The 27852-nt window shown below is 46.3% G+C and overlaps 1 protein-coding gene across 2 annotated transcripts in view; it reads right to left on the bottom strand.

Moving 5' to 3' along the window:
• The window catches only part of LOC134936364 (3',5'-cyclic-AMP phosphodiesterase 4B-like), a 943065-nt gene that overhangs the window by 881458 nt on the left and 33755 nt on the right, over positions 1-27852 (bottom strand). The window contains exon 1 of one of the 2 annotated variants that reach the window (XM_063931372.1): positions 8193-8276. The exons of the other annotated variant lie outside the window; for it this stretch is intronic. The gene's annotated coding sequence lies outside the window, so the exon portion shown is untranslated. Of the gene's footprint in view, positions 1-8192; positions 8277-27852 lie in introns of those variants that run through there. 2 annotated transcript variants of the gene reach the window in all.

Here is a 27852-nt window from a genome sequence, read left to right as displayed (position 1 = left end):
CAGTGATTTCTGCAGAACAGCACCCATTATAGATACTCCACCGACTTTACCATTTTTAATACTGTTTAAACAGAACTTGGGACACAGTCAGGGCCGGATTAAGGGCCACATGGGTATGGAGCTGAAAATTTTCAAGGGTCTACTGTGAGATGCAGAGTAGCTGGTATCAGTGTGGGTATGGGTGGGGCTAGAGCCATGTGGGTGTGTACACCTCCTACACTATCAGCTCCACTGTTTCCCCAAGTACATAAAAATACAAAAATTGCATACATTTCTGAGAAAACTAGAAAAAATATTTTAATACTTAGGAGTTATGGCTGACTGTGTGGCCAGCTGGGTGGCTGGTCATCATCATGCTGCTATTATGATGGGCCTATTTTTATGTGGAGGCCTGGAGCTGGAGTTCCATCCACCCCTATTGTTAATCTGGCCCTGGACGCAATAAGGACCAATGGCCCTCATTCCGAGTTGTTCGCTCGGAGATTTTCATCGCATCGCAGTGAGAATTCTCTTAGTGCGCATGCGCAATGTTCGCACTGCGACTGCGCCAAGTAACTTTACTATGATGAAAGTAAGTTTACTCACGGCATTTTCATCGCTCCGACGTTCGCATTGTGATTGACAGGAAATGGGTGTTACTGGGCGGATGCACGGCGTTTTAGGGGCGTGTGGCTGGAAACGCTACCGTTTCCGGAAAAAACGCAGGAGTGGCCGGAGAAACGGTGGGAGTGCCTGGGCGAACGCTGGGTGTGTTTATGACGTCAGCCAGGAACGAAAAGCACTGAACTGATCGCACAGGCAGAGTAAGTCTGAAGCTACTCAGAAACTGCTAACTCGTTTGTAATCGCAATATTGCGCGTACGTCGGTCGCAATTTTAAGAAGCTAAGATTCACTCCCAGTAGGCGGCGGCTTAGCGTGTGTAACTCTGCTACATTCGCCTTGCGAGCGAACAACTCGGAATGAGGGCCAATGTTCCTTGTATAAGATTACAGCAGCAATGTATAGGCACTCAGTAAAACAGTTATATATTACTGCTACAAAGGAGCAAAAACGAAGGGGGTTATTCCGAGTTGATCGCTCGCTAGCTGTTTTTAGCAGCCGTGCGAACACATAGTTGCCGCCCACAGGGGAGTGTATTTTAGCTTTGCAAGTGTGCGAACGCTTGTGCAGTCGAGCAGTACAAAAACAGTTTGTGCAGTCTCTGAGTAGCCCAGGAATTACTCAGCCGTGGCGAACACTTCAGCCTGTCCTTGTCCGGAATTGACGTCAGACACCCACCCTGCAAACGCTTGGACACGCCCCGAAAACGGTCAGTTGACACCCATAAACGCCTTCTTCCTGTTAATCTCCTTGCGATCAGCTGTGCGAATGGATTCTTCGTTAAATCCATCGCCCAGCAACGATCCGCTTTGTACCTGTACGACGCACCTGCACATTGCAGCACATACGCATGCGCAGTAGTGACCTGATCGCTTCGCTACTAAAAAAGGGCAGCGTGTGATCAGGTCGGAATGACCCCCTGAATTGTCAAGTAAGCTATGAGGATGCCGAAAGACTGTGGCCCTCATTCCGAGTTGTTCGCTCGCAAGCTGCTTTTAGCAGCTTTGCACACGCTAAGCCGCCGCCTACTGGGAGTGAATCTTAGCTTATCAAAATTGCGAACGAAAGATTCGCAATATTGCGAAAAGACTTCTCTGTGCAGTTTCTGAGTAGCTGGAGACTTACTCTTCCAGTGCGATCAGTTCAGTGCTTGTCGTTCCTGGTTTGACGTCACAAACACACCCAGCGTTCGCCCAGACACTCCTCCGTTTCTCCAGCCACTCCCGCGTTTTTCCCAGAAACGGCAGCGTTTTTTCGCACACACCCATAAAACGGCCAGTTTCCGCCCAGAAACACCCACTTCCTGTCAATCACATTACGATCACCAGAACGAAGAAAAAACCTCGTAATGCCGTGAGTAAAATACCTAACTGCATAGCAAATTTACTTGGCGCAGTCGCAGTGCGAACATTGCGCATGCGCAGTTATCGGAAAATCACTGCGATGCGAAGAAAATTACTGAGCGAACAACTCGGAATGACCACCTGTATACCAATATTTGCACAAAAAGATATAAATTGATTATTTTTGGTTGAAACTCCTAATCCCTGAGTAGAAATCTCATTGATGTGGCTACATCCTCCCTCACTGACATATGCTGATTTTCAGAAACCTCTACAGCAGATGTTTATAATTCCATTTAGCTGTTCGGCCTGTTTAACACCACTGGTGTAAATAATCCAATTCTCTGAGAATGGTCAAAATAACCTACTTATGGGGGTCATTCCGAGTTGTTCGCTCGGTAAAAATCTTCGCATCGCAGCGATTTTCCGCTTAATGCGCATGCGCAATGTCCGCACTGCGACTGCGCCAAGTAAATTTGCTATGCAGTTAGGATTTTTACTCACGGCTTTTTCTTCGTTCTGGCGATCGTAATGTGATTGACAGGAAATGGGTGTTACTGGGCGGAAACTGGCCGTTTTATGGGCGTGTGGGGAAAAACGCTACCGTTTCCGAAAAAAACGCAGGAGTGGCCGGAGAAACGGGGGAGTGTCTGGGCGAACGCTGGGTGTGTTTGTGACGTCAAACCAGGAACGACAAGCACTGAAATGATCGCAGATGCCGAGTAAGTGTGGAGCTACTCAGAAACTGCTACGAGGTGTGTAATCGCAATATTGCGAATACATCGTTCGCAATTTTAAGATGCTAAGATTCACTCCAAGTAGGCGGCGGCTTAGCATGAGCAAATCTGCTAAAATCCGCTTGCGAGCGACCAACTCGGAATGACCCCCTATATGTTATTTTACTTTCAGTGCTACTACTATGTACCCTCCCTTATTGGGTTCATTACAAAAAGTGTATTTGAGAGATATCATTCAAATCTATTTTTTTGCTATCAGTATCATGCACTGATGGGGAACCTTTGTCACTCCAGCTGTTATTGAACTACACATCCCACATGCTCTGCTACAGTGTTAGCATGGCCATATAGCAAAACTGTAGCAGGGCATGCTGGAATGTGTAGTTCAACAACAGCTGGAGTGCCAAAGGTTCCCCATTACTGGTAGGGGGTACAATATACAATCCAGATATTGCACAAATAAGGCTGTAATTATACTGACCACAGCCTGGCCCCAGCAATACTTCCCTGTAGCTGACACAACCAGCTGATACTGTGACACTTAGAAAGACCTCACAGATTACATTGCTATAGATTGTAAACTTGCGAGCAGGGCCTTCCTACCTCTATGTCTGTCTGTTATTACCCAGTTTGTCTTATCATTGTTGTTTCCAATTGTAAAGCGCAACGGAATATGCTGTGCTATATAAGAAACTGTAAATAAATAAATAAAACACACACACACACACACACACACACACACACACACAGGGCCGGCACTACCACTAGGCAGCTTTAGGCAGCTGCCTATGGGCGGCGACCACTGGTGGGCGGCACGGCACAGTGAATGAAAGAGAACACTTTCTTTATCATGTGCCTCGCCTCAGCCCAGCCAAACTCCTCCTTTTCTTTAAGACACAGAGGAGCAGCTCGTGGGCGTCTGTCTTTCTTCAACGTGAGTGACATGACTGACTGTGTGAGTCCCTGATTCATTCTGCAACCCTGCCGTGCCGCCCCCCCACATCTGCGATAGCCCGCATAGTGTAATGTTATATTCAGGCTGCTGCCGCCCGCCGCATGTATGTGCTCCTGAGTCCGGGGGTCCGTCCCACATTATCATTATGAGCAGCTATCACTGCCGCTCCCCCCCCCCCCCCCGCGATAGTCTCCCACGCCATGATGGCCGCTCCGGCGTCTGCCCCCCCCCCATCCCCTCTGCATTTGGGCACATGAAGCAGACCAGTCACCTGCTGGTCTGGTCCACTCCGCTGCCGCATCGCGTTACTGCTTCTGCGCCGCCTCCCCCCTACGATCGTCTGCCGCTTCTTATCCGTGCTCCCCCCCCTCGGCCCTCCATGCAATCTCGCAACTCGCTCCCGCATCTGACGCTCACCGAATGGTACCTGCTGCTGCCTCCCCGTTTCCCCCCCCCCACCTGCATCTTGTTACCAGCTCCCCCCACAGCTATTGTGCTCCCGCTGCCACCCCCCACCTCCGCATCTTGTCCCTAGGATCATCTCTTCTCTCCCACCCCCCCGCAATTGGGCTCCCACATGTTGCCGCCCCCCCTTTCCTTCATCTTGTTACCAGCTCCCCCCACAGCTATTGGGCTCCTGCTCCCCCCCCCCGCATCTTGTTCCTAGGTTCATCTCATCTCTTCTCCCCCCCCCCCCGCAATTGGGCTCCCACATGTTGCTGCCCCCCCCCCCCCTTCCTTCATCTTTTTACCAGCTCCCACCCTCGATCAGGGGCACCCACGGATCAGGAGGGCTGCACGGTCTGGACAGCGAGGCCGGAAGAAGCGCCGTACCGCAGCTACCAGCGAGCACCATGACGGACAAGGAGGGAGGGTAAGTGCGGACTGTGCAGAAAATTTGCGGCTCTTGTGCAGGAAACTCTAGAGGTGAGACCACAGCCGCCCGGCCACATAAGAGGAGGAGCGTTAGTGTGTGGCACCCCTGGTGCCCTTCTTCATCACCCAGCATCCCGCAGAGCGGCAAAGGTTCCATGCACCTCACCCTGGTCTGTTCCCTCTTTTTCCCTGTCTCTCTCTTTCTCCCCAGCTCTGTCTCCCTGTCTCTGCGTCTCTCTCCCTGTCTCTCTGTCTCCCTCTCTGCGTCTCTTTTCCTCTCACTGGGCGGGATTTACTAAAGGGAAAATGCGGTAAAACCCCTGTTTCACCGCATTTTCATATGTACTAACTCCCGACCGCCGCGTTTTCGCCCCATAGGGTATCGCCATCTTTTTATGGCGATACCCTATAGAAGCCTATGGGATTCTTACCGCCGCCGCCGGATCCCGCATCCGGGTTCTGCTTTTCCGGGCATGCGTACACTGTCAGTTAGTCAGCGCATGCCCGGAAAAGCAGAACCCGGATGCGCATGCACCAAACGGCCAGGGGGAGCGCAGTGATGAGAGAACACAGTGGCCGCGGCGGTGAGCAAGAGGGAGAAGGGGATGAGAAAGCAGACGGGGTAGCAGCGGGCAGCGGAGCGGGGAGTGAGAGCGCAGAGAAAAGTGCAGTTATCGCGATGGCGGAGGTTAGTACATCCCGCCCTCTGTGTCGCACACAGTAGGAAGGGGGACATGGTTCAGAAAAGGAGGAAGAGGGTGATATCACTCACACAGGAAAAGTGTGTGTGTTGGGGGGGGGGGGGGGGGGTGCATGGCTCACACAGGGGAAGGGCGGTTATCACTCACACAGGGCAAGTAATCAGTAAAATACAAATGATTTTTTGCAAGGGAGGGGGGAGGCACAACATTTTTCTGGCCTCTGAGCAATTGAGCTGAACTGCTTACCCTGCTGCCTTTCTCTCTCCCTAGTCCCTACTGTATGCCCTTGCTATCCTTCTCTCTGTCACTCTCCCTGTCCCTATATCCCTGCTGTCACTTTCCATGTCCGTCTGTCACTCTTCATGTCCCTGCTGTCACTTTCCCTATCCCTCTGTCACTCTCCCTGTCCCTATGTCCCTGCTGTCACTTTCCATGTCCGTCTGTCACTCTTCATGTCCCTGCTGTCACTTTCCCTATCCCTCTGTCACTCTCCCTGTCCCTACGTCACACGTACAAGAAACAATTGATATAAAAGCTTATCTGTCCATCAAAAGAGGGTCTAGGGTAACTCCCGACGCGTTTCGTCCCAATGCAAAGGACTTCATTAAGGGGGATGGATAGATAAGCTTTTATATCAATTGTTTCTTGTACGTGTGATACCTGCTCGTTTTAAACCGTGGTTTAATTTATGTACTAAAGTAAATGTGAAGGGAGATATCCTGGACCCTATATTTATGGACAAATAAGCTTCTATATCATTTGTTTCTTGTACGTGCGATACCTGCTCGTTTTAAACCGTGGATATATTTTATGTACTTAATTAAATGTGAAAAATTATCTTTCTACTACACTATTGTGGAGTGTGATATTCTGGGAGCGTTTCCAATTAACACTCATTAAGTAGAAAAATGCTATAAGTACATATAGGTTTAAACGGTACACACTATTGGTTGTTTCTTTTTCTCTTTTGCATATCACTGTGATGATATTGGTCTGAGGACCGAAGATTCCTATCTGAGATAAGTGCTTGTCCCATTTGTTTCACTAAATTTCATTCGATGTCCCCACCGTCATTTTCTGGGCATTATTAGGCGCTGATTGCTTCTATTTTTTACACATTCTAATCGCCATAATTTGTTATCAGCTGCCACCCACGTTTGTGAGGAATGCATGTGAAAATATTTTAAACTATAAGAAAATATTTTTATATTTTACTACAGATTATATTTGATCCACATGAGCGCACACTTATACATTTTGACTATATATATATATATATATATATATATATATATATATATATAAATTTCACAAGCGGATTGGCACTCGCCTAAAATGAGGTATACTTGCTCCGGTGCCCTCTGGAAAAGTCCATCCATACAGCAGCAAATGTTACATCAGTGGCACTCAGAGACTGGAGAGGTATGTATAAGTGGAAGAAAAACTCTGTGCTTTAATTCATAATGTCAGCTTGTAATCCAACGTTTCGGGGCGCTCGCAAAGGGGCGTTCGCGCCCCGAAATGTTGGATTACAAGCTGTCATTATTAATTAAAGCACAGAGTTTTTCTTCCACTTATACATGCCTCTCCAGTCTCTGAGTGCCACTGATGTAACATTTGCTGCTGTGTATACTATATATATATATATATATATATATATATATATATATAAAATTTTTATAAACAGGAAAGGGGATACGGGAGACAAAATAAATATGGACTCCACTGTTTGGTTTAATGTAAATGGGCTCTACTGTGGTGTAACGTGAATAAGAGGCACTACTGTGTGATACAACTTCAATAAGAGGCACTACTGTAACGTAAAGTGAATAAGGAGGGGGGAGGGGGGGAGGCTTAAGTTTTGCCTAGGGTGCCGAGAAACCTTCCACCGGCCCTGCACACACACACACACACACACACACACACACACACACACACACACACACACACACACACACACACACACACACACACACACACACACACCCTTACTTTCTCAGTTACAACAACATTCCCAATACTGTATTCTGCCTCTCGGTACTAGCCCCACAGTTCTGTAATGCCATCTTGACTGTAGTATTCATTAATTAATAAATCTGTGAGTTGTAAAATATTGGTGCTTAGCATACAGATGAGTCAAATTAGCATAAGAAGATCAATTTGCAAATAAGCACGATTGCCATTATAAAAGGTAAGCAGTAGCACACATATGTAAGAGAAAAAAGGAAATGGAAACTAGACGTCTAAACATGACATAAAGATGCACATAAAATATGTACACTAAAGCTGAGGAAGTCAGCCTCTGGGGCAAAACCAGACTACAATTCCCATCTTCCTCAGGTGGGGGTCACAGTCATGCAGGAAGTTGTGGATCGGTAACAGCTGGGGGTGCCAGAGGTTGGTTTAGCCCTAGCATACAGTAAGTATAATTAATACAAGGGTGTATGTTTGAATGTCTTGTACCACGGTACCTCATATCACACAAGTAACCCCATGAAACGTGACACTGTTCTCCGTGTGATAAATTCTATGAAGCCACAAACACCTGGGCATGAGACACCAGCAGACTATGTGCAATAGATTGTCAGTTCTGCATCATAGGAAAAGCATGCACTGTATAAATGGTGCAGTGTGATCATCCATTCTGTATGGTTATAGAACAATGTATAGAGCCTGGAGAATGTATGCAAACGACAGGTTCTTCCCAAACACATTCGCCAACTTCTAGTTAATCCGCCAAGTGCCATAAAAACATTGTGGGATTCGCCTGTGGTAAACAGGTCTGAATGCAGAAAATAGTAGGAGAAAAGAAGAAATTAGCTGCGGCAGGATGCTCTCTGGCTACAAACACATCCTAATACACTGCTGCTAGCACGCTGCTCTATTCCTCCCTATGCATCTTACTAGTATAGGCACAAGGCTTCCAAATGTTTTGCCTTTGTCTAGAGCCTGACAATTAAGGAAAGCAGAAGTTCCTACCTTGCAGGAGTAGATGTCAGCATACGGGCTGCATCTGTGACAGTGTCTGTCTCCCGGAGAAAGCCAAGTGACAGGGAATCCTTTGTTGACTGTCTGTTATCTGTGGTGTGTGTGCGTGTGGCATCTCCTTATAGGGGAGAGACAGTAGCAGCAGTGGTCGCTGAGAGCAAGGTGTGTAAGGGGTATATCTTATTAAAAATCCATTCATTGCTAGGAGAGGGGCCTGAGATGTAATTAAGGGAGGTGATATGAACGAATAGCAGTAAGAAGGGAATATACTCAGCAATAGGAGGAGTTATAGAAAGGGGTTACTTGGGGCTATAGTGAAATATATACCGTAATAGGAGGAGATATACAATAGGGAGAGGTTATATGGAGTATTAGGAGGAGATATAGACAGAAGTTATATGGAGTAATAGGAGGAGATATAGAGAGGTTATATGGAGTAATAAGAAGGGATAAAAGGAGAGGATATATGGAGTATTAGGAGGAGATATAGGGAGAGGATATATGGAGTATTAGGAGGAGATATAGGGAGAGGATATATGGAGTATTAGGAGGAGATATAGGGAGAGGGTATATCGAGTAATAGGAGGAGATATAGGGAGAGGTTATACGGAGTAATAGGAGATATAGGGAGAGTGTATATGGAGTAATAGGAGGAGATATAGGGAGAGGTTATATGGAGTAATAGGAGATATAGGGAGAGGTATATGGAGTAATAGGAGGAGATATAGGGAGAGGGTATATGGAGTAATTGGAGGAAATATAGGGAGAGGTTATATGGAGTAATAGGAGGAGATATAGGAAGAGGATATATGGAGTAATAGGAGATATAGGGAGAGGGTATATGGAGTAATAGGAGGAGATATAGGGAGAGGTTATATGGAGTAATTGGAGATGGGATCCGGTCTGAAGATCGACAGTGTCTAGGTCGACAATGTTTAGGTCGACCACTATAGGTCGACAGTCACTAGGTCGACATGGATGGAAGGTCGACAGGGTTTCTAGGTCGACATGTGCTAGGTCGACAGGTCTAAAGGTTGACATGAGTTTTTCAAAAACATTTTTTTGGGGGATTTTTTCATACTTAACGATCCACGTGGACTACGATTGGAACGGTAAAGTGTGCCGAGCGAAGCGAAGGCACCATGCCCGAAGCATGGCGAGCGAAGCGAGCCATGCGAGGGGACGCCGTGCACTAATTTGGGATCCCGGACACTTTACGAAGAAAACGACACACAAAAAAAATCCTCATGTCGACCTTTACACCTGTCGACCTAGCACATGTCGACCTAGAAACCCTGTCGACCTTCTATCCATGTCGACCTAGTGACTGTCGACCTATAGTGGTCGACCTAAACATTGTCGACCTAGACACTGTCGATGAAATGAACCACACCCATTGGAGATATAGGGAGAGGTATATGGAGTAATAGGAGGAGATATGGGGAGAGGGTATATGGAGTAATTGGAGGAAATACAGGGAGAGGTTATATGGAGTATTAGGGGGAGATATATGGAGAGGTTATATGAAGTATTAGGAGGAGATATAGGGAGAGGGTATATGGAGTAATAGGAGATATAGGGAGAGGTATATGGAGTAATAGGAGGAGATATAGGGAGAGGTTATATGAAGTAATAGGAGGACATCTAGGGAGAGGGTATATGGAGTAATTGGAGGAAATATAGGTAGAGGTATATGGAGTAATAGGAGATATAGGGAGAGGTATATGGAGTAATAGGAGGAGATATAGGGAGAGGTTATATGGAGTAATAGGAGGAGATATAGGGAGAGGTTATATAGAATAATAGGAGAAGATATAGGGAGAGGGTATATGGAGTATTAGGAGTAGATACAGTGCTGCAGGTATGGCGGCGCGGGGCAGTACTGCGTATCGGTAAGAAATGTCCGCTGGGCCGACCGCTTGCTTGCAGCCCGCTGCAATGCTGTGTGAGTGTGAGGAATGGAGAGCGGCAAGCGTGCGCCACTCCTGTCCCTCAGTGATCATCCAGTTTACTCTTCGGCGGCGGTGTGTCTCTCATTATGCGAGACAACGGTCCGTGAGCCAATCAGAGGCACCGGTTAATGAGCCAATCAGAGCTCGCAGACCGACAGCTGCGGCTCCTGATTGGCTCACAAACTGCCACCTCATTTGAGAGACACGCCGCCACCGGAGAGTAGACTGGGTGATCACTGAGGGGCAGGAGTGGCGCGGGAGGCTGTGATCTCCTCCCTTCACACAGTAGAGGTGATCGACAGGGGGGGGGGGGTGTATTTGGCACTGTGGGGACATATCTGGCACTATGGGGGCATATGTGGCACTGAGAGGTGCATATGTGTATCTGCACTGTGGGGACATAGCTGGCACTATGGGGGCATATGTGGCACTGAGGGAATATATGTACCTTGCAGGAGGGGCATATGTGTAACTGCACTGTGGGGACAGATCTGGCACTATGGAGGCATATGTGGCACTGGGGGGGCATATGTGTATCTACTGTGGGGACATATCTGGCACTATTGGGGCATATGTGTACCTTGCACTGGTGGGGGGGGGGGCATATGTGTATCTGCACTGTGGGGGACATATCTGGCACAATGGGGGCATAAATGGCACTGAGGGAATATGTGTATCTTGCAGGGGGGGCATATGTGTATCTGCACTGTGGGGACATATCTGCCACTATGGGGGCATAAATGGCACTGAGGGAATATGGGTATCTTGCAGGGGGGAGGCATATGTGTAACTGCACTGTGGGGACAGATCTGGCACTATGGGGGCATATGTGGCACTGGGGGGCATATGTGTATCTGCTCTGTGGAGACATATCTAGCACTATGGGGGCATATGTGTATCTGTACTGTGGGGACATATCTGGCACTATTGGGGCGTATGTGTACCTTACACTGGTAGGGTGGGGCACATGTGTATCTGCACTGTGGGGACATATCTGGCACAATGGGGGCATATGTGGCACTGAGGGAATATGTGTATCTTGCAGGGGAGGGCATATGTGTATCTGCACTGTGGGGACAGATCTGGCACTATGGGGGCATATGTGGCACTGGGGGCATATGTGTATCTGCACTGTAGGGAGAGGTTATATGGAATAATAAGATGAGATATAGGGAGTGGTTATATGCAGTAAAAAGAGGAGATATAGGGAGAGGTTATATGGAGTAATAGGAGGAAATATAGGGAGAGGTTAGATGGAGTAATAAGAGGAGATATAGGGAGTGGTTATATGCAGTAAAAAGAGGAGATATAGGGAGAGGTTATATGGAGTAATAGGAGGAGATATAGGGAGAGGTTAGATGGAGTAATAAGAGGAGATATAGGGAGAGGTTATATGGAGTAATAGGAGGAAATATAGGGAGAGGTTAGATGGAGTAATAAGAGGAGATATAGGGAGTGGTTATATGGAGTAATAAGAGGATACATAGGGAGAGGTTATATGGAGTAATAGGAGGAAATATAGGGAGAGGTTATATGCAGTAATAAGAGGAGATATAGGGAGGGGATATATGGGGGGGGCAAACGCAGGATTTATTCAGGGGGGTTTCCATGGGTGTGTATGTGTATAAGTGTATATATATATATATATGTGTCCACAGAAAAGAGATGTGTACAGGTGCGCTGGTGATTAGTTAGTCTCAGTCCACAGGTATAAGCACAACACTGCGCTGCATAGCACCGGAGTATATTCACAACGCAGCAGTTCTCCTCATAAAACTCTGACTCTCAAGAGCAAAGTATCTGGAAATAGCAAAAGAAGGAGAATGCGCTCATAGTGCAAATCAATTTAATTAATAAACCACATATATGCACAGGATAGGTCAAATGAATAGCAGTGGACTCGTACCCTGATGGCCCACTCTGTGGGCTGTGTATCACATGAAAAGTAAAACCACAAGACAAAAGCTGCAGCCCGCTGTACCTGGGTCTGGGACCACGCACCGCACCAGCTTCAGCGACCGATCCGTCAGGACACCTGTACCGGGTGAAGTCGGGGATGACAGCTCATGTGGAACAAGACGCGCCTGGTAAACCCCACCTCAATGCATTTCGTAATCACTTCGTCAGGAGGTTGCACACATACATATATCGGATGCAGTTAAAATGCCGGCTGCCGGCAGTTGAGATCCCGCCATTCAGGAGACCGACGCCGGAATCCCGACAGCCGGTGAAATATCGAACAAAATCCCGACATCCACAGGGTATTCCACTTGTTTGATGGGTCCAAGCCACCAACCGAGTGGGAATATAACATGTGGCGAGCGAAGTGAGCCACCGGGTCCGAAGTGTGGCGAGCGCATCGAGCCCACGAGGGGACTCGCTGCTTCATTTCCAACAGACAGGATGGCGCTGTCGGTATACTGACAGACGGCATCCAATGTGCCGGTAAAACATACAGATTACATATATATATATATATATATATATATATGCAGGAATGGGTCGGCACTCACATTACTGTCCCACAGAAATGCTCCAGTGCCCTCCTTAAGTCAAATAGACTCCAATATGATACCCATGAAGGCGGCACTCGCAAGACTTCCAATGGAAGAATGAAGAGACGGACAGCGTCTGTGTTTCAACGTTTCAGTCTAATGGACTTTTTTCAAGAACAAAAAACAACATGTGCAATCTTACCTTAAGTAGTGAATACCGTCCAGGCCGCCATGCCCGCCTTCCGGTCGCCTCGAGTCCCCGTCCGATGATGTCACCGCGCGGTTTGCACATTGATTGCACATGTTGTTGTTTGTTCTTGAAAAAAGTCCATTAGACTGAAACGTTGAAACACAGACGCTGTCCGTCTCTTCATTCTTCCATTGGAAGTCTTGCGAGTGCCGCCTTCGTGGGTATTATATATATATATATATATATATATATATATTTACATATAGATATATATATATATATATATAGATATAGATATAGATACAGATGAGAGAGGTCTGTAATTTCCATCATAGGTACATTTCAACTGTGAGAGACAGAATCTGAAAAAAACAACAACCAGGAAATCACATTGTATGATTTTTAAACAATTTACTTGCATATTCTTGTGGAAAATAAATATTTGGACACCTACCAAGTAGCAAGATTTCTGGCTCTCACAGACTTGTTACTTCTTCTTTAAGAAGCTCTTCTATCCTCCACTCGTTACCTGTGTTAATGGCACCTGTTTGAACTGGTTGTCTGTATAAAAGACACCTGTCCACACCCGCAAACAGTCAGACTGCTACCTCTCCACCATGGCCAAGACCAGAGAGCTGTCTAAGGACACCAGGGACAAAATTGTAGAGCTGCACAAGGCTGGGATGAGCTACTCGACAATAGGTAAGCAGCTTGGTGAAATGAGATCAATTGTTGGCGCAATTATTAAAAAATGGAAGAAATACAAGATCACTGACATTCTCCCTCGACATGGGGCTCCATGCAAGATCTCACCTCATGGGGTATCAATGATCTTGAGAAAAGTGAGGAATCAGCCCAGAACTACACGGGGGACCTGGTCAATGACCTCAAGAAAGCTGATACCACAGTCACAAAGGTTACCATACTACGTTGTTATGGATTGAAATCCTGCAGCACCCGAAAGGTCCCCCTGCTTAAGCCAGCACATGTCCAGGCCCATCTAAAGTTTGCCAGTGACCATCTGGATGATCCAGAGGAGGATTGGGAGAATGTAATGTGGTCAGATGAGAGAGCAAAATCGAACTTTTTGGTATAAACTCCACTCGCCGTGTTTGGAGGGAGAAGAATGATGAATGGCATCCCAAGAACACCATACCCACTGTGAAGCATGGGGGTGGAAACATCATGCTTTGGGGCTGCTTTTCTGCAAAGGGGACAGGACGACTGATCCGTATTAAGGAGAGGATGAATGGGGCCCTGTATCGTGAGATATTGGGCAAAAACCTCTTTCCCTCAGTAAGAGCATTGAAGATGGGACGTGGCTGGGTCTTCCAGCATGACAATGACCTCAAATACACCGCCCGGGCAACTAAGGAGTGGCTCCGTAAGAAGCATTTCAAGGTCTTGGAGTGGCCTAGCCAGTCTCCAGACCTCAACCCAATAGAAAATCTGTGGAGGGAGTTGAAAGTCCGTGTTGCCCAGCAACAGCTTCAAAACATGACAGATCTAGAGAAGATCTACATGGAAGAGTGGGCCAAAATACCTGCTACAGTGTGTGCAAACCTGGTCAAGTGCTACAGGAAACATTTGACTTCTGTAATTGCCAACCGAGGTTATATTACAAAGTATTGAGTAAAACTTTTTGATTGTCCAAATATTTATTATCCGCAAGAATATACAAATAAATAGTTTAAATATCATACAATTTGATTTCCTAGGTTTTTTTTTTCAGATTCTGTCTCTTAAGGTGGGTACACACTATTAGATATATCTGCAGATCAATTGATCTGCAGATATATCTATGTACGGATCGGGCAGTGTGCTGTGCATACACACAGCCCGATCCGTCGGGGGACTGACGTCATGAACTGGGCGGGCGGGCGCTCGCGCCCGCCCAGTTCACCTGTCAATCACCGCCGGCCGCCGCATGTGTACGGGCGGTCGGACGACCGCCCCGTACACACACAGCGACGGGCCAATATATCGTTAGATATATTGGCTGTCGGCTGTGCTGCGCGGCCGACGCGATACGTCTGTGAACGACGGAGTTCACAGACGTATCGCCCGTACACACTGGCCGACGGTCCCGCGATGTATCGGCCGTTCAAGAGAACGGCCGATACATCGACCAGTGTGTACGGGCCTTTACAATTGAAGTGTACCTATGATGGAAATTACAGACCTCTCTCATCATTTTAAGTGGGTCAACTTGCACAATCGGTGGCTGTCCAAATACTTTTTTGCCCCACTGTATATATAGATATATACACACACACACACACACACACACACACACACACACACACACACACACATACAAATCCAATGTCAGCTGGCACTCACAGAATTACATCAACTTGCTCTGGTGCCAGTAGAAAACGTAGTAGAAATCCAACAGAGACGGCATGATAATCGAAAAGCTTATATTCTCATGGGGTTAACGTTTCGGGACTATAAACCCCGTAGTCAGAACCAAAAAGCATAAACACACAGACAACGAACACTGTGTGTTTATGCTTTTTGGTACCGACGACAGGGTTTATAGCCCCGAAACGTTAACCCCATGAGAATATAAGCTTTTTGATTATCATGCCGTCTCTGAGTGCCGTTTCTGTTGGATATATATATATATAATAAGAATTTACTTACCGATAATTCTATTTCTCGGAGTCCGTAGTGGATGCTGGGGTTCCTGAAAGGACCATGGGGAATAGCGGCTCCGCAGGAGACAGGGCACAAAAAAGTAAAGCTTTACTAGGTCAGGTGGTGTGCACTGGCTCCTCCCCCTATGACCCTCCTCCAGACTCCAGTTAGGTACTGTGCCCGGACGAGCATACACAATAAGGGAGGCATTTTGAATCCCGGGTAAGACTCATACCAGCCACACCAATCACACCGTACAACTTGTGATCTAAACCCAGTTAACAGTATGACAACAGAAAGGGCCTCTTAAAGATGGCTCCTTAACAATAACCCGAATTAGTTAACAATAACTATGTACAAGTATTGCAGATAATCCGCACTTGGGATGGGCGCCCAGCATCCACTACGGACTCCGAGAAATAGAATTATCGGTAAGTAAATTCTTATTTTCTCTATCGTCCTAAGTGGATGCTGGGGTTCCTGAAAGGACCATGGGGATTATACCAAAGCTCCCAAACGGGCGGGAGAGTGCGGATGACTCTGCAGCACCGAATGAGAGAACTCCAGGTCCTCCTTTGCCAGGGTATCAAATTTGTAAAATTTTACAAACGTGTTCTCCCCCGACCACGTAGCTGCTCGGCAGAGTTGTAATGCCGAGACCCCTCGGGCAGCCGCCCAAGATGAGCCCACCTTCCTTGTGGAGTGGGCTTTTACAGTTTTAGGCTGTGGCAGGCCTGCCACAGAATGTGCAAGTTGAATTGTGTTACAAATCCAACGAGCAATCGACTGCTTAGAAGCAGGTGCGCCCAACTTGTTGGGTGCATACAATATAAACAGCGAGTCAGATTTTCTGACTCCAGCCGTCCTTGAAATGTATATTTTTAAGGCTCTGACAACGTCCAACAACTTGGAGTCCTCCAAGTCGCTAGTGGCCGCAGGTACCACAATAGGTTGGTTCAGATGAAATGCTGATACCACTTTAGGGAGAAAATGCGGACGAGTCCGCAGTTCTGCCCTATCCGAATGGAAGATTAGATAAGGACTTTTATAAGATAAAGCCGCCAATTCAGATACTCTCCTGGCAGAGGCCAGGGCTAGTAACATAGTCACTTTCAATGTGAGATATTTCAAATCCACCTTTTTCAATGGTTCAAACCAATGGGATTTGAGGAAATCTAAAACTACATTTAGATCCCACGGTGCCACCGGAGGCACCACAGGAGGCTGTATATGCAGTACTCCCTTGACAAAAGTCTGGACCTCAGGGACAGAGGCCAATTCTTTTTGGAAGAATATTGACAGGGCCGAAATTTGAACCTTAATGGATCCCAATTTGAGACCCATAGATAATCCTGATTGCAGGAAATGTAGGAAACGACCCAGTTGGAATTCCTCCGTCGGAACACTCCGATCCTCGCACCACGCTACATATTTTCGCCAAATGCGGTGATAATGTTTCACGGTGACTTCCTTCCGTGCCTTAATCAAGGTAGGAATGACTTCTTCTGGAATGCCTTTCCCTTTTAGGATCTGGCGTTCAACCGCCATGCCGTCAAACGCAGCCGCGGTAAGTCTTGAAAAAGACAGGGACCCTGCTGTAGCAGGTCCCTTCTCAGAGGTAGAGGCCACGGTTCGTCCGTGAGCATCTCTTGAAGTTCCGGATACCAAGTCCTTCTCGGCCAATCCGGAACCACTAGTATTGTTCTTACTCTTCTTTGCCGTATGATCTTCAATACCTTTGGTATGAGCGGCAGAGGAGGAAACACATACACTGACTGGTACACCCAAAGAGTTACCAGTGCGTCCACAGCTATTGCCTGTGGATCTCTTGACCTGGCGCAATATTTGTCCAGTTTCTTGTTGAGGCGAGACGCCATCATGTCTACAATTGGTCTTTCCCAACAGTCTATTAACATGTTGAAGACTTCTGGATGTAGACCCCACTCTCCCGGATGAAGATCGTGTCTGCTGAGGAAGTCTGCTTCCCAGTTGTCCACGCCCGGGATGAACACTGCTGACAGTGCTATCACGTGATTCTCCGCCGAGCGAAGAATCTTGGCAGCTTCTGCCATTGCACTCCTGCTTCTTGTGCCGCCCTGCCTGTTTACATGGGCGACCGCCGTGATGTTGTCCGACTGAATCAACACCGGCTTTCCTTGCAGGAGAAGTTCCGCCTGGCTTAGAGCATTGTAGATTGCTCTTAGTTCCAGAATGTTTATGTGAAGAGACTTTTCCAGACTCGTCCATACTCCCTGGAAGTTTCTTCCTTGTGTGACTGCTCCCCAGCCTCTCAGGCTGGCGTCCGTGGTCACCAGGATCCAATCCTGAATGCCGAATCTGCGGCCTTCTAATAGGTGAGCCTTCTGCAACCACCACAGAAGTGACACCCTTGTCTTTGGTGACAGGGTTATTCGCAGGTGCATCTGCAGATGCGACCCTGACCATTTGTCCAACAGATCCCTTCGGAATATTCTTGCATGGAATCTGCCGAATGGAATTGCTTCGTAAGAAGCCACCATTTTTCCCAGGACTCTTGTGCATTGATGTACTGACACCTTTCCTGGTTTTAGGAGGTTCCTGACCAGATCGGATAACTCCTTGGCTTTTTCCTCTGGAAGGAAAACCTTTTTCTGAACCGTGTCCAGAATCATTCCTAGGAACAGCAGACGAGTTGTCGGGATTAAATGGGATTTTGGAATATTCAGAATCCACCCGTGTTGTCTTAGCACCTCTTGAGATAGTGCTAAAGCTGTCTCCAGCTGTTCTCTGGACCTTGCCCTTATTAGGAGATCGTCCAAGTATGGGATAACTAATACGCCTTTTCTTCGAAGAAGAATCATCATCTCGGCCATTACCTTGGTAAAGACCCGAGGCGCCGTGGACAATCCGAACGGCAGCGTCTGAAACTGATAGTGACAGTTTTGAACAATGAACCTGAGGTACCCCTGGTGTGCGGGGTAAATCGGAACGTGTAGATACGCATCCTTGATGTCCAAGGATACCATAAAGTCCCCTTCTTCCAGGTTCGCTATCACTGCTCTGAGTGACTCCATCTTGAACTTGAACTTTTTTATGTAGAGGTTCAAGGACTTCAGATTTAGAATAGGCCTTACCGAGCCATCCGGCTTCGGTACCACAAATAGAGTGGAATAATACCCCTTTCCTTGTTGTAATAGGGGTACTTTGACTATCACCTGCTGAGCGTACAGCTTGTGAATGGCTTCCAACACCCTCTCCCTTTCGGAAGAGACGGTTGGTAAGGCAGACTTCAGGAAACGATGAGGAGGATCCGTCTCTAATTCCAACCTGTACCCCTGAGATATTATCTGCAGGATCCAGGGGTCTACCTGCGAGTGAGCCCACTGCGCGCTGTAATTTTTGAGACGGCCCCCCACTGTCCCCGAGTCCGCTTGAGAGGCCCCAGCGTCATGCTGAGGTTTTTGCAGGAGCCGGGGAGGGCTTCTGTTCCTGGGAAGGAGCTGCCTGTTGGTGTCTCTTCCCTCTTCCTCTGCCTCGTGGCAGGTACGACAAGCCCTTTGCTCTCTTATTTTTGTAGGAGCGAAAAGGCTGCGGTTTAAAGGTCGGTGCCTTTCTCTGTTGGGGAGTGACTTGAGGTAAAAAAGTGGATTTCCCGGCAGTAGCCGTGGCCACCAAGTCTGATAGACCAACTCCAAATAACTCCTCCCCTTTATACGGTAAAACCTCCATGTGACGTTTTGAATCCGCATCGCCTGTCCACTGTCGTGTCCATAAGGCTCTTCTGGCTGAAATGGACATAGCACTCACCCGAGATGCCAGTGTGCAAATATCCCTCTGTGCATCACGCATATAGATAAATGCATCCTTTATTTGTTCTAACGACAGTAAAACATTGTCCCTATCTAGGGTATCAATATTTTCAATCAGGGATTCTGACCAAACTACTCCAGCACTGCACATCCAGGCAGTTGCTATAGCTGGTCGTAGTATAACACCTGCATGTGTGTATATATTCTTTTGAATAACTTCCATCTTTCTATCTGATGGATCCTTAAGTGCGGCCGTCTCAGGAGAGGGTAACGCCACTTGTTTGGATAAGCGTGTGAGCGCCTTGTCCACCTTAGGGGGTGTTTCCCAGCGCGCCCTAACCTCTGGCGGGAAGGGGTATAATGCCAATAACTTTTTTGAAATTATCAACTTTTTATCAGGAGCAACCCACGCTTCATCACACACGTCATTTAATTCTTCTGATTCAGGAAAAACTGTTTGTAGTTTTTTCACACCATACATAATACCCTGTTTTACGGTATCTGTAGTATCAGCTAAATGTAACGTCTCCTTCATTGCCAAAATCATATAACGTGTGGCCCTACTGGAAAATACGTTTGAATTTCTACCGTCGTCACTGGAATCAGTGCCCGTGTCTGGGTCTGTGTCGACCGACTGAGGCAAAGGGCGTTTTACAGCCCCTGACGGTGTTTGAGGCGCCTGGACAGGCATTAATTGATTGTCCGGCCGCCTCATGTCCTCAACTGACTGTTTAAGGGAAGATAAACCATCACGTAATTCCACAAATAAAGGCATCCATTCTGGTGTCGACCCCCTGGGGGGTGACATCTGCATATTTGGCAATTGCTCCGCCTCCACACCAATATCGTCCTCATACATGTCGACACCACGTACCGACACACACCGCAAACTCACAGGGAATGCTCTAATGAAGACAGGACCCACTAGCCCTTTTGGGGAGACAGAGGGAGAGTCTGCCAGCACACACCACAAAGCGCTATATATACAAGGGATATCCTTATATTAAGTGCTCCCTTATAGCTGCTTTAATATATATATATATAGCCATTAATGTGCCCCCCCTCTCTGTTTTACCCTGTTTCTGTAGTGCAGTGCAGGGGAGAGACCTGGGAGCCGTTCTGACCAGCGGAGCTGTGACAGAAAATGGCGCCGTGTGCTGAGGAGATAGGCCCCGCCCCTTTTTCGGCGGGTTCTTCTCCCGCTATTTTTCCAGTCAGGCAGGGGTTAAATATCTCCATATAGCCCCTATGGGCTATATGTGAGGTATTTTTAGCCTTGTATAAGGTTTATATTTGCCTCTCAGAGCGCCCCCCCCCAGCGCTCTGCACCCTCAGTGACTGCCCAGTGAAGTGTGCTGAGAGGAAAATGGCGCACAGCTGCAGTGCTGTGCGCTACCTTATGAAGACTGAGGAGTCTTCAGCCGCCGGTTTCCGGACCTCTTCACGCTTCAGCATCTGCAAGGGGGTCGGCGGCGCGGCTCCGGGACCGGACTCCACGGCTGGGCCTGTGTTCGATCCCTCTGGAGCTAATGGTGTCCAGTAGCCAAGCAGCAAATCCACTCTGCATGCAGGTGAGTTTACTACTTTCCCCCTAAGTCCCACGTTGCAGTGATCCTGTTGCCAGCAGGACTCACTGTAAAGAAAAAAACCTAAACTAAACTTTCTCTAAGCAGCTCTTTAGGAGAGCCACCTAGATTGCACCCTTCTCGTTCGGGCACAAAATCTAACTGGAGTCTGGAGGAGGGTCATAGGGGGAGGAGCCAGTGCACACCACCTGACCTAGTAAAGCTTTACTTTTTTGTGCCCTGTCTCCTGCGGAGCCGCTATTCCCCATGGTCCTTTCAGGAACCCCAGCATCCACTTAGGACGATAGAGAAATATATATATATATATAACATAAACATACATAGTACATACATTAAAGTATAAATGTATGGTGGTATACATACCAACAGGGGCTGGGAGCGGGAGTTCTGTGAGGAGGGAGGGAGCTGCTGTGGCTGAGCTTCCACAGCCAGCAGCTCCCCCCTGGACTTTCACTATGCAGAGAGCTCAGCTACGTAGTGTAGTTCTCTGCTGTAGCAGCTCAGATGGTCGCGGACGCGATCGCTGATTTTGGTGAATCGGAGACAATGCTGTCTTCGTCTCATTAATAAAACTTTTGGCTCATCAGGGGGGTTTCCAGGTACTCGAAAAAAAACCCTGCATGCACTACTGGTTATATGGAGTAATAGGAGGAGATATAGGGAGGGGTTATATGGAGTAATAAGAATAGATATAGGGAAAGGTTATATAGAGTAATAAGAGGAGATATAATAAGAGGTTATATGGAGTAATAGGCAAAGATTTAAGGGGAGGTTATATTGGATAATAGGAGGAGATATAGGGGGAGGTTTTATGGAGTAATAGGCGGAGGTATAGAGAGAGTTTATATGAGTAATAGGAGGAGATATAGGGTGAGGATATGAGAAGTAATAGGAGGAGATACAGGGAGAGGGTATATGGAGTAATAGGAGGAGATATAGGGAGAGGGTATATGGAGTAATAGGAGGATATATAGGCTGAGGGTATGAGGAGTAATAGGAGGAGATACAGGAAGAAGTTATAATGGGTAATAAGAGGATTACTATTTTTCTTAACCTCTAAAGACTTAGGGCCTAATTCAGTAAGGATCGCAAAAGCAATTTTGTTCGGGGACTGTGCACGTGCAGAATGGGTCCTGCGATCTTTTCTCTAAAATGCAAACGCCTCTGCCTGACTGACAGGCAGAAGTGTTCGCGGGAAGGGGAGGGGGAGGCCGGCGTTCAGGGAAATGGGAGGTGTCGCCCCGCATTTTCCGGGAGTGGCGAGGCCAAGGATTGCCTCAGCATGCCTTTGCAGATAAACATCGCAACCAATGGTCGTGATGTTCATCTGAGATGCGATCTTATCACAAAGGCAGGGAGGATGTGGTATGCAGGGAGGAGGAAGTGGTATGCAGGGAGGATGTGGTATGCAGGGAGGATGTGGTATGCAGGGAGGAGGAAGTGGTATGCAGGGAGGATGTGGTATGCAGGGAGGAGGAAGTGGTATGCAGGGAGGATGTGGTATGCAGGGAGGATGTGGTATGCACGTAGGATATAGTATGCACCGCCTGCATTTGTATTGATAATGACTGCAAATGCAAAGCTGCTGCGAGTAGCTTTGCATTTGCAGTCCTTAATGAATCAGGCCATCAATCCACCTTAGTTCTGCCAAAATAATATTTATAGCCTTTAAATATACAAAATGCTCATGGTTAATCAATACTCTTGTTCTTGTAATATTTTACAATTGTCATACTCATATACATCGACCCTACAGTATGTCTATAAAATGTTGCATTTTATAGACAAACCAGATGACAATGTCTATATAAAATGCTTAAAATTTTTAAATTACTTCTGACAAACATGTTACCATGCAATGAGAACTAAGCTATGTCAACTTTGCTGGGAGTCTTGACTCATTCGAGAACTTAAAATTTTCCTGAAAAGTTCTATCAACACATTTTCTGAGTGAAAGTTGGGAACAAAAGAAAATCTTGCATACTGTTATAGTTGTTTCCTTCAATTAGGGGTATATTTACTAAGGTATTGGTTTATAGAAGTTAAGGGAAGATGTTGCCCATAGCAACCAATCACATTCTATTCATCATTTATCTAGCACCTTCTAGAAGATAATAGCTGGAATCTATTTAGTTGGTATGGGTAACATCTTCACTTCTATAAACATGTACCTTAGTAAATGTACGCCTTAGTCTCAATATAATGTTTCTCTATTACACACTTTCTCAGACACTTGAGACCATATTCCAGATATGCTAGAAAGTTGCTCTACGTCCACCTACTATACCTCGCATCCCAGATTCTGCAAAAAGTAATACCCAATTCCTGATACTATTAATGCACAGAGAACCATCATAGTCCAAGTTTCCAGAATTTTACTCTTAGAAACAAGGGAAAAAAACCTTGCGTTGCACATATTCAAACCACCATCTTTCCTCTGGAGGTAAGTGATCCCTTTTTTTGTATTGAATTCAGCTTGTTGCCCCATAAGACCTGGAAGAACAGATTAAAGAGCCTGACTGAAAAAGATTCTGGTAAAGGAAAAATAATTGCATCATACAAAAAACACAGAAACCAGGAAATTTATCTTTTCTCTGTAGGTCAGTCTCAAGTTTTTCCACCACTGAACCTTTGTATTTCCAGTTTCCAATTTCTCCTTACAATTTATCTTGGCATTATCTTCCTTGCCAAATTTCATCCCTAAGATCTTAATATGGGTTGAGGCCTTTGCATAGTTAGGTAGATTAAAATCAGGATCACCTTGTAGTGTGTCCAGCGAGCATCACTTTTTTCAAGGTTGACCAGAGACTCTGATGCCCCTAATAGGTTTTATTGTCTACAGATAACGCCTGGCCCTCATGAGACTCAAACACCACTACGGCCACATAATCTGCTACTGTCAGAGGCAAGCAGTTGGAGACAGGTACTCCTCACAAACCACAAACTTGCAATGACCTCAAAAATGGGTCAAAGGGCATCCCTGGGCAACTTCTCCACTAGCTCACTTCTCCACACTTTTCACTGATTCATGAATAGACCCCTTACTGAGATAACTGCTCCACAGATGTTCTGCCCTTTTAACGTGTCAAGCAGATAGCCTGATAATAATATTGGAGCTAAACACGCTAATCTAGAAAACAAGATCTTTGCAACAATCTTCCTATTGACATTTAAGAAGGTTACTGGACTCCAATTCATGATGTTGCCTAGCAATAGAATCAATGATGACACCCTCATGGAGTGAGGCATCCATCGCTTTTCAAAACAGCTTTTATACACATTCACCAGAATTAGAACAAGGAGGTTTTTAAAATGTTTTTATAAAACTCAGCTGTTATACCATCTGGTCCTGGTGCATTCTATTTCCGAAAGTTGCCAATAGCCCCCTTAACCTCTTCCACCATGAATTCTGCTGTCACGGGGGAGAAATCCAAATTATCACTTGTAGGTTTAGCAAGTGCCTTTAAAAATTGGGACATATTTTCTTTATCAAAAATATGTTTTCTTTAGCAAGTCTGCTTAGTACGATTTCATCATTCGCAAAATACCCAACCAAGACTTTTGTAAAAGACCCTGGGAGTCCATGAAACCTGCTATTAATTTTTTGTCACTCTCACTCTACAATTTTCAAAAGGATCAGGTGCCCCTGGGGAGCCATAATCTCTTTCCAAGGACAAGTATTTGTATCTGCTGTGCTTATGATGCCTTATTTCAGGCCACAGCCAGTTAATCTATTGACCCAACTCCCTCCACTCCAAATAAAGTGACTCCAATTCTTCAGGAAGTCTTAGATACTGACTATACTTACTCTTCTCCCTACTGACTAAGTCTTTTCAACAAAGAAGCAGTATCCTTCTTAACATCCTCCCACCAATCTGCACTGCTATCATAAAAATCCAGAATTTCCCTCTATGAGGGAGAGTTTACCTAACCCTGTACAACAGCATCTTCTGACAGACTGGCATTAAGTCTCCACCGCCCTCAGTCTACCTGTGGGCGCTTTCTAGGACCTAAGCAGAAATACAGGGCAACATGATCAGAGTAAGGAATTCATTTTTCACTCATCCTTTTAACATCTTCTGTAGGACTCACAAAAAACAGGTCAATTTTACTAATTCTTCCAGCACAAGAGTAATAGAACCTTGGTTTTCTACCATTTTCTTCAAAAATGTCACATAATCTGGTTTGCAAAATAATCCTAAGTAGGACCTTCAAATTTCTACTCAACATCAAAGGACCTGTTACTTGGCATCCTGGCAACATTGCAATCCACAGTCACAACCACTAGAACGGATGTAAAGACATACTACTTAACTTCATGAAATAAACTGATTATTTTCTGTCGCTGTCTGTGGTCCTTAAACGTTGATGAGTCTGAGTCAACTGCCCTGAAAGGTTATCTCCAAAAGCAGACATTTACCCATCAATACCTCTGTCAATCTATTCACAGTCACATTCTGAGTGTTAAACAGAATACTACTGGTATTCTGGTAGCATTCATCACGTTACCTGGCTGAGAAATAACAGGTTTTAAAAGTGTAGCTGTTTGAGCCTGGGCATTATCTCCTGGAATAGGCCCAACGCATACTTGCCTATTCTCCTGGAAGGTGCGGGGTACTCCCAATTTTTCAGGTAGTTCCCCTCACCCCCAGAAGAGGAGATATTTCTCCCGCATTCTGCCTTCATTCTACGGAAGTGGGCAGAATGGAGAAATAGGAGGAGATGTAGGGAGAGGGTATATGGAGTAATAGGAGGAGATATAGGGAGAAGTTATATGGAGAAATAGGAGGAGATGTAGGGAGAGGGTATATGGAGTAATAGGAGGAGATATAGGGAGAAGTTATATGGAGTAATAGGAGGAGATATAGGGAGAGGATATATGGAGTAATAGGAGGAGATATAGGGAGAGGATATATGGAGTAATAGGAGGAGATATAGGGAGAGGATATACGGAGTAATAGGAAGCGATATAGGGAGAGGGTATATGGAGTAATAGGAGGAGATATAGGGGTACATTTACTAAGCAGTGATAAGAGCGGAGAAGTGAGCCAGTGGAGAAGTTGCCCATGGCAACCAATCAGCACTGAAGTAACATCTATAATTTGCATACTATAAAATAATACAGAGCTGCTGATTGGTTGATGGGGAAATTTCTCCACTGGCTCACTTCTTTGTTCTTATCACTGCTTAGTAAATGTACCCCATAGTGAGAGGATATATGGAGTAATAGGAGGAGATATAGGGAGAGGTTATATATGGAGTAATAGGAGGAGATATAGGGAGAGGGTATATGGAGTAATAGGAGGAGATATAGGGAGAGGGTATATGGAGTAATAGGAGGAGATATAGGGAGAGTTTATATGGATTAGTAGGGAGAGTTATATAAAAAGATGGTATGGATTATTGGAATGTAGTTAATATCCTGGCGTTTGGGATCCCGCTGGTCAGAATACCTACGCTGGGATACCAACCACCGAGAATGCCGACAGCTGCGCCAGGGCTATTCCCACTTGTGGGTGTCCACGACACCCACAGAGTGGGAATAGAACCTGTGGCAAGCGCAGCGAGCCACCGAGCCCGTAAAGGGACTTTCTAGCACTTGTCTCATTGCCGGCATTCTGACGGCCGGGATCCCAGTGTCAGTATACTGACCTCTGGGAACCCGGCCGCCGGGATTCCATCCCTAACCCGGATTATTTAAGGACATTTTTGTTAATAATTTTTTTTTAAATATAATGGAACAGCAATCTGTAAAGACTGCCAATATAAAAACATAGGTCGTCCAAACAAATCAGTTATGTCCCTGTAATGTGAAATAAAACATTATTACATCAATTACTGTAAAAAGGAAATTTGCTGTAAGAGTCTACAGCTAGTGGTAAAATGGGTTGGTATCAAAATATCGGCGCCTGTCATCATGGCGTTCAGAATCCTGACCGCGGTATGCTGTGCTACGGAATGCCGGCAGTGGGGAGAGAGCAGAAGAGCCCCTTGCAGGCTCGCTGCGCTTGCCACACTGTGAGCACGGTGGTGCGCCACGCTACTTATTCTCCCTCCAGGGGTGTCGTGAACACCCCAAGAGGGAGAATAGGTGTCGGTATCCCGGTGTTCATGATCCCGGCGCCGGTATGCTGAGCGCCGGGTTCCCTACAGCCAGGATATTTAATGCATCCCGGTAAAACATATGTGCTAAACATTAATGTTAGGGGTCTATCCTAATAACAAGCTTTTCTCTAGCATTTTAGCAAAAGAAAGTTTAAACTATCAATTCTCCACTTTTGGTAAAGAAAAAAGTGCCTTATCTTCTCTCCTTTCATATCCTGGAGGTCCGATGGATTTAATGGGGGCTGTGCAGGAATAGTATTTATATAGCTGTGAGCCAAACATTATGCCATGTCTAGGTCAGCATCAGTCTGATGTTCCTAGTGAAGCGAGCAGAATGGTGTTAAAATCCCTGGGAATTGTGAGGCCACGGGAAGGGGGCAGGCGTAAATGACTGGAATGAATTGCTTGCTAATTGCTGGGGACCTGCGAGTCGCCAGTGTATCCATATTTTAGGGGTGCACCTTAAGCTCCACACCCAGAGCCAGCCTTAGGCATAGGCAAACTAGGTAAATGCCTAGGGCACTTGGTATGCTTAGGGGCACCAGCAGCTTCTGCTGATTAAAATGATATGTGGCATGCCTATATTCTGAGTGTGACTGTGGCTGTATCTGCATACGAAATGCTACATTTCAGTGTATTCCAGAAAATCACTGTAATGTAGCATTTCATATGCAGATACAGCTGCAGTCGCACACAAAATATAGGCATGCTGCATATCATTTTAATCAGCAGAAGCTTGTGCATCCTAGCCACATAGTAATGCAAATAAGATGCATTTTCATAAACAAAAGACGCCCGACGTTAGAAGAGCTGACAGCTGACTCATGCCAGGCATTTCCTGCAGAACTAGCGGCGATGCTAGGGGTCACCAGCCAAAATCTTGCCTAGGGAA

This window comes from Pseudophryne corroboree, chromosome 6 (genome assembly GCF_028390025.1).
Source record: "Pseudophryne corroboree isolate aPseCor3 chromosome 6, aPseCor3.hap2, whole genome shotgun sequence".
Taxonomy (NCBI): Eukaryota; Metazoa; Chordata; class Amphibia; order Anura; family Myobatrachidae; genus Pseudophryne; species Pseudophryne corroboree.
Note: the sequence above shows the minus strand (reverse complement) of the source record. Positions and strands in the feature narration are given on the sequence as shown.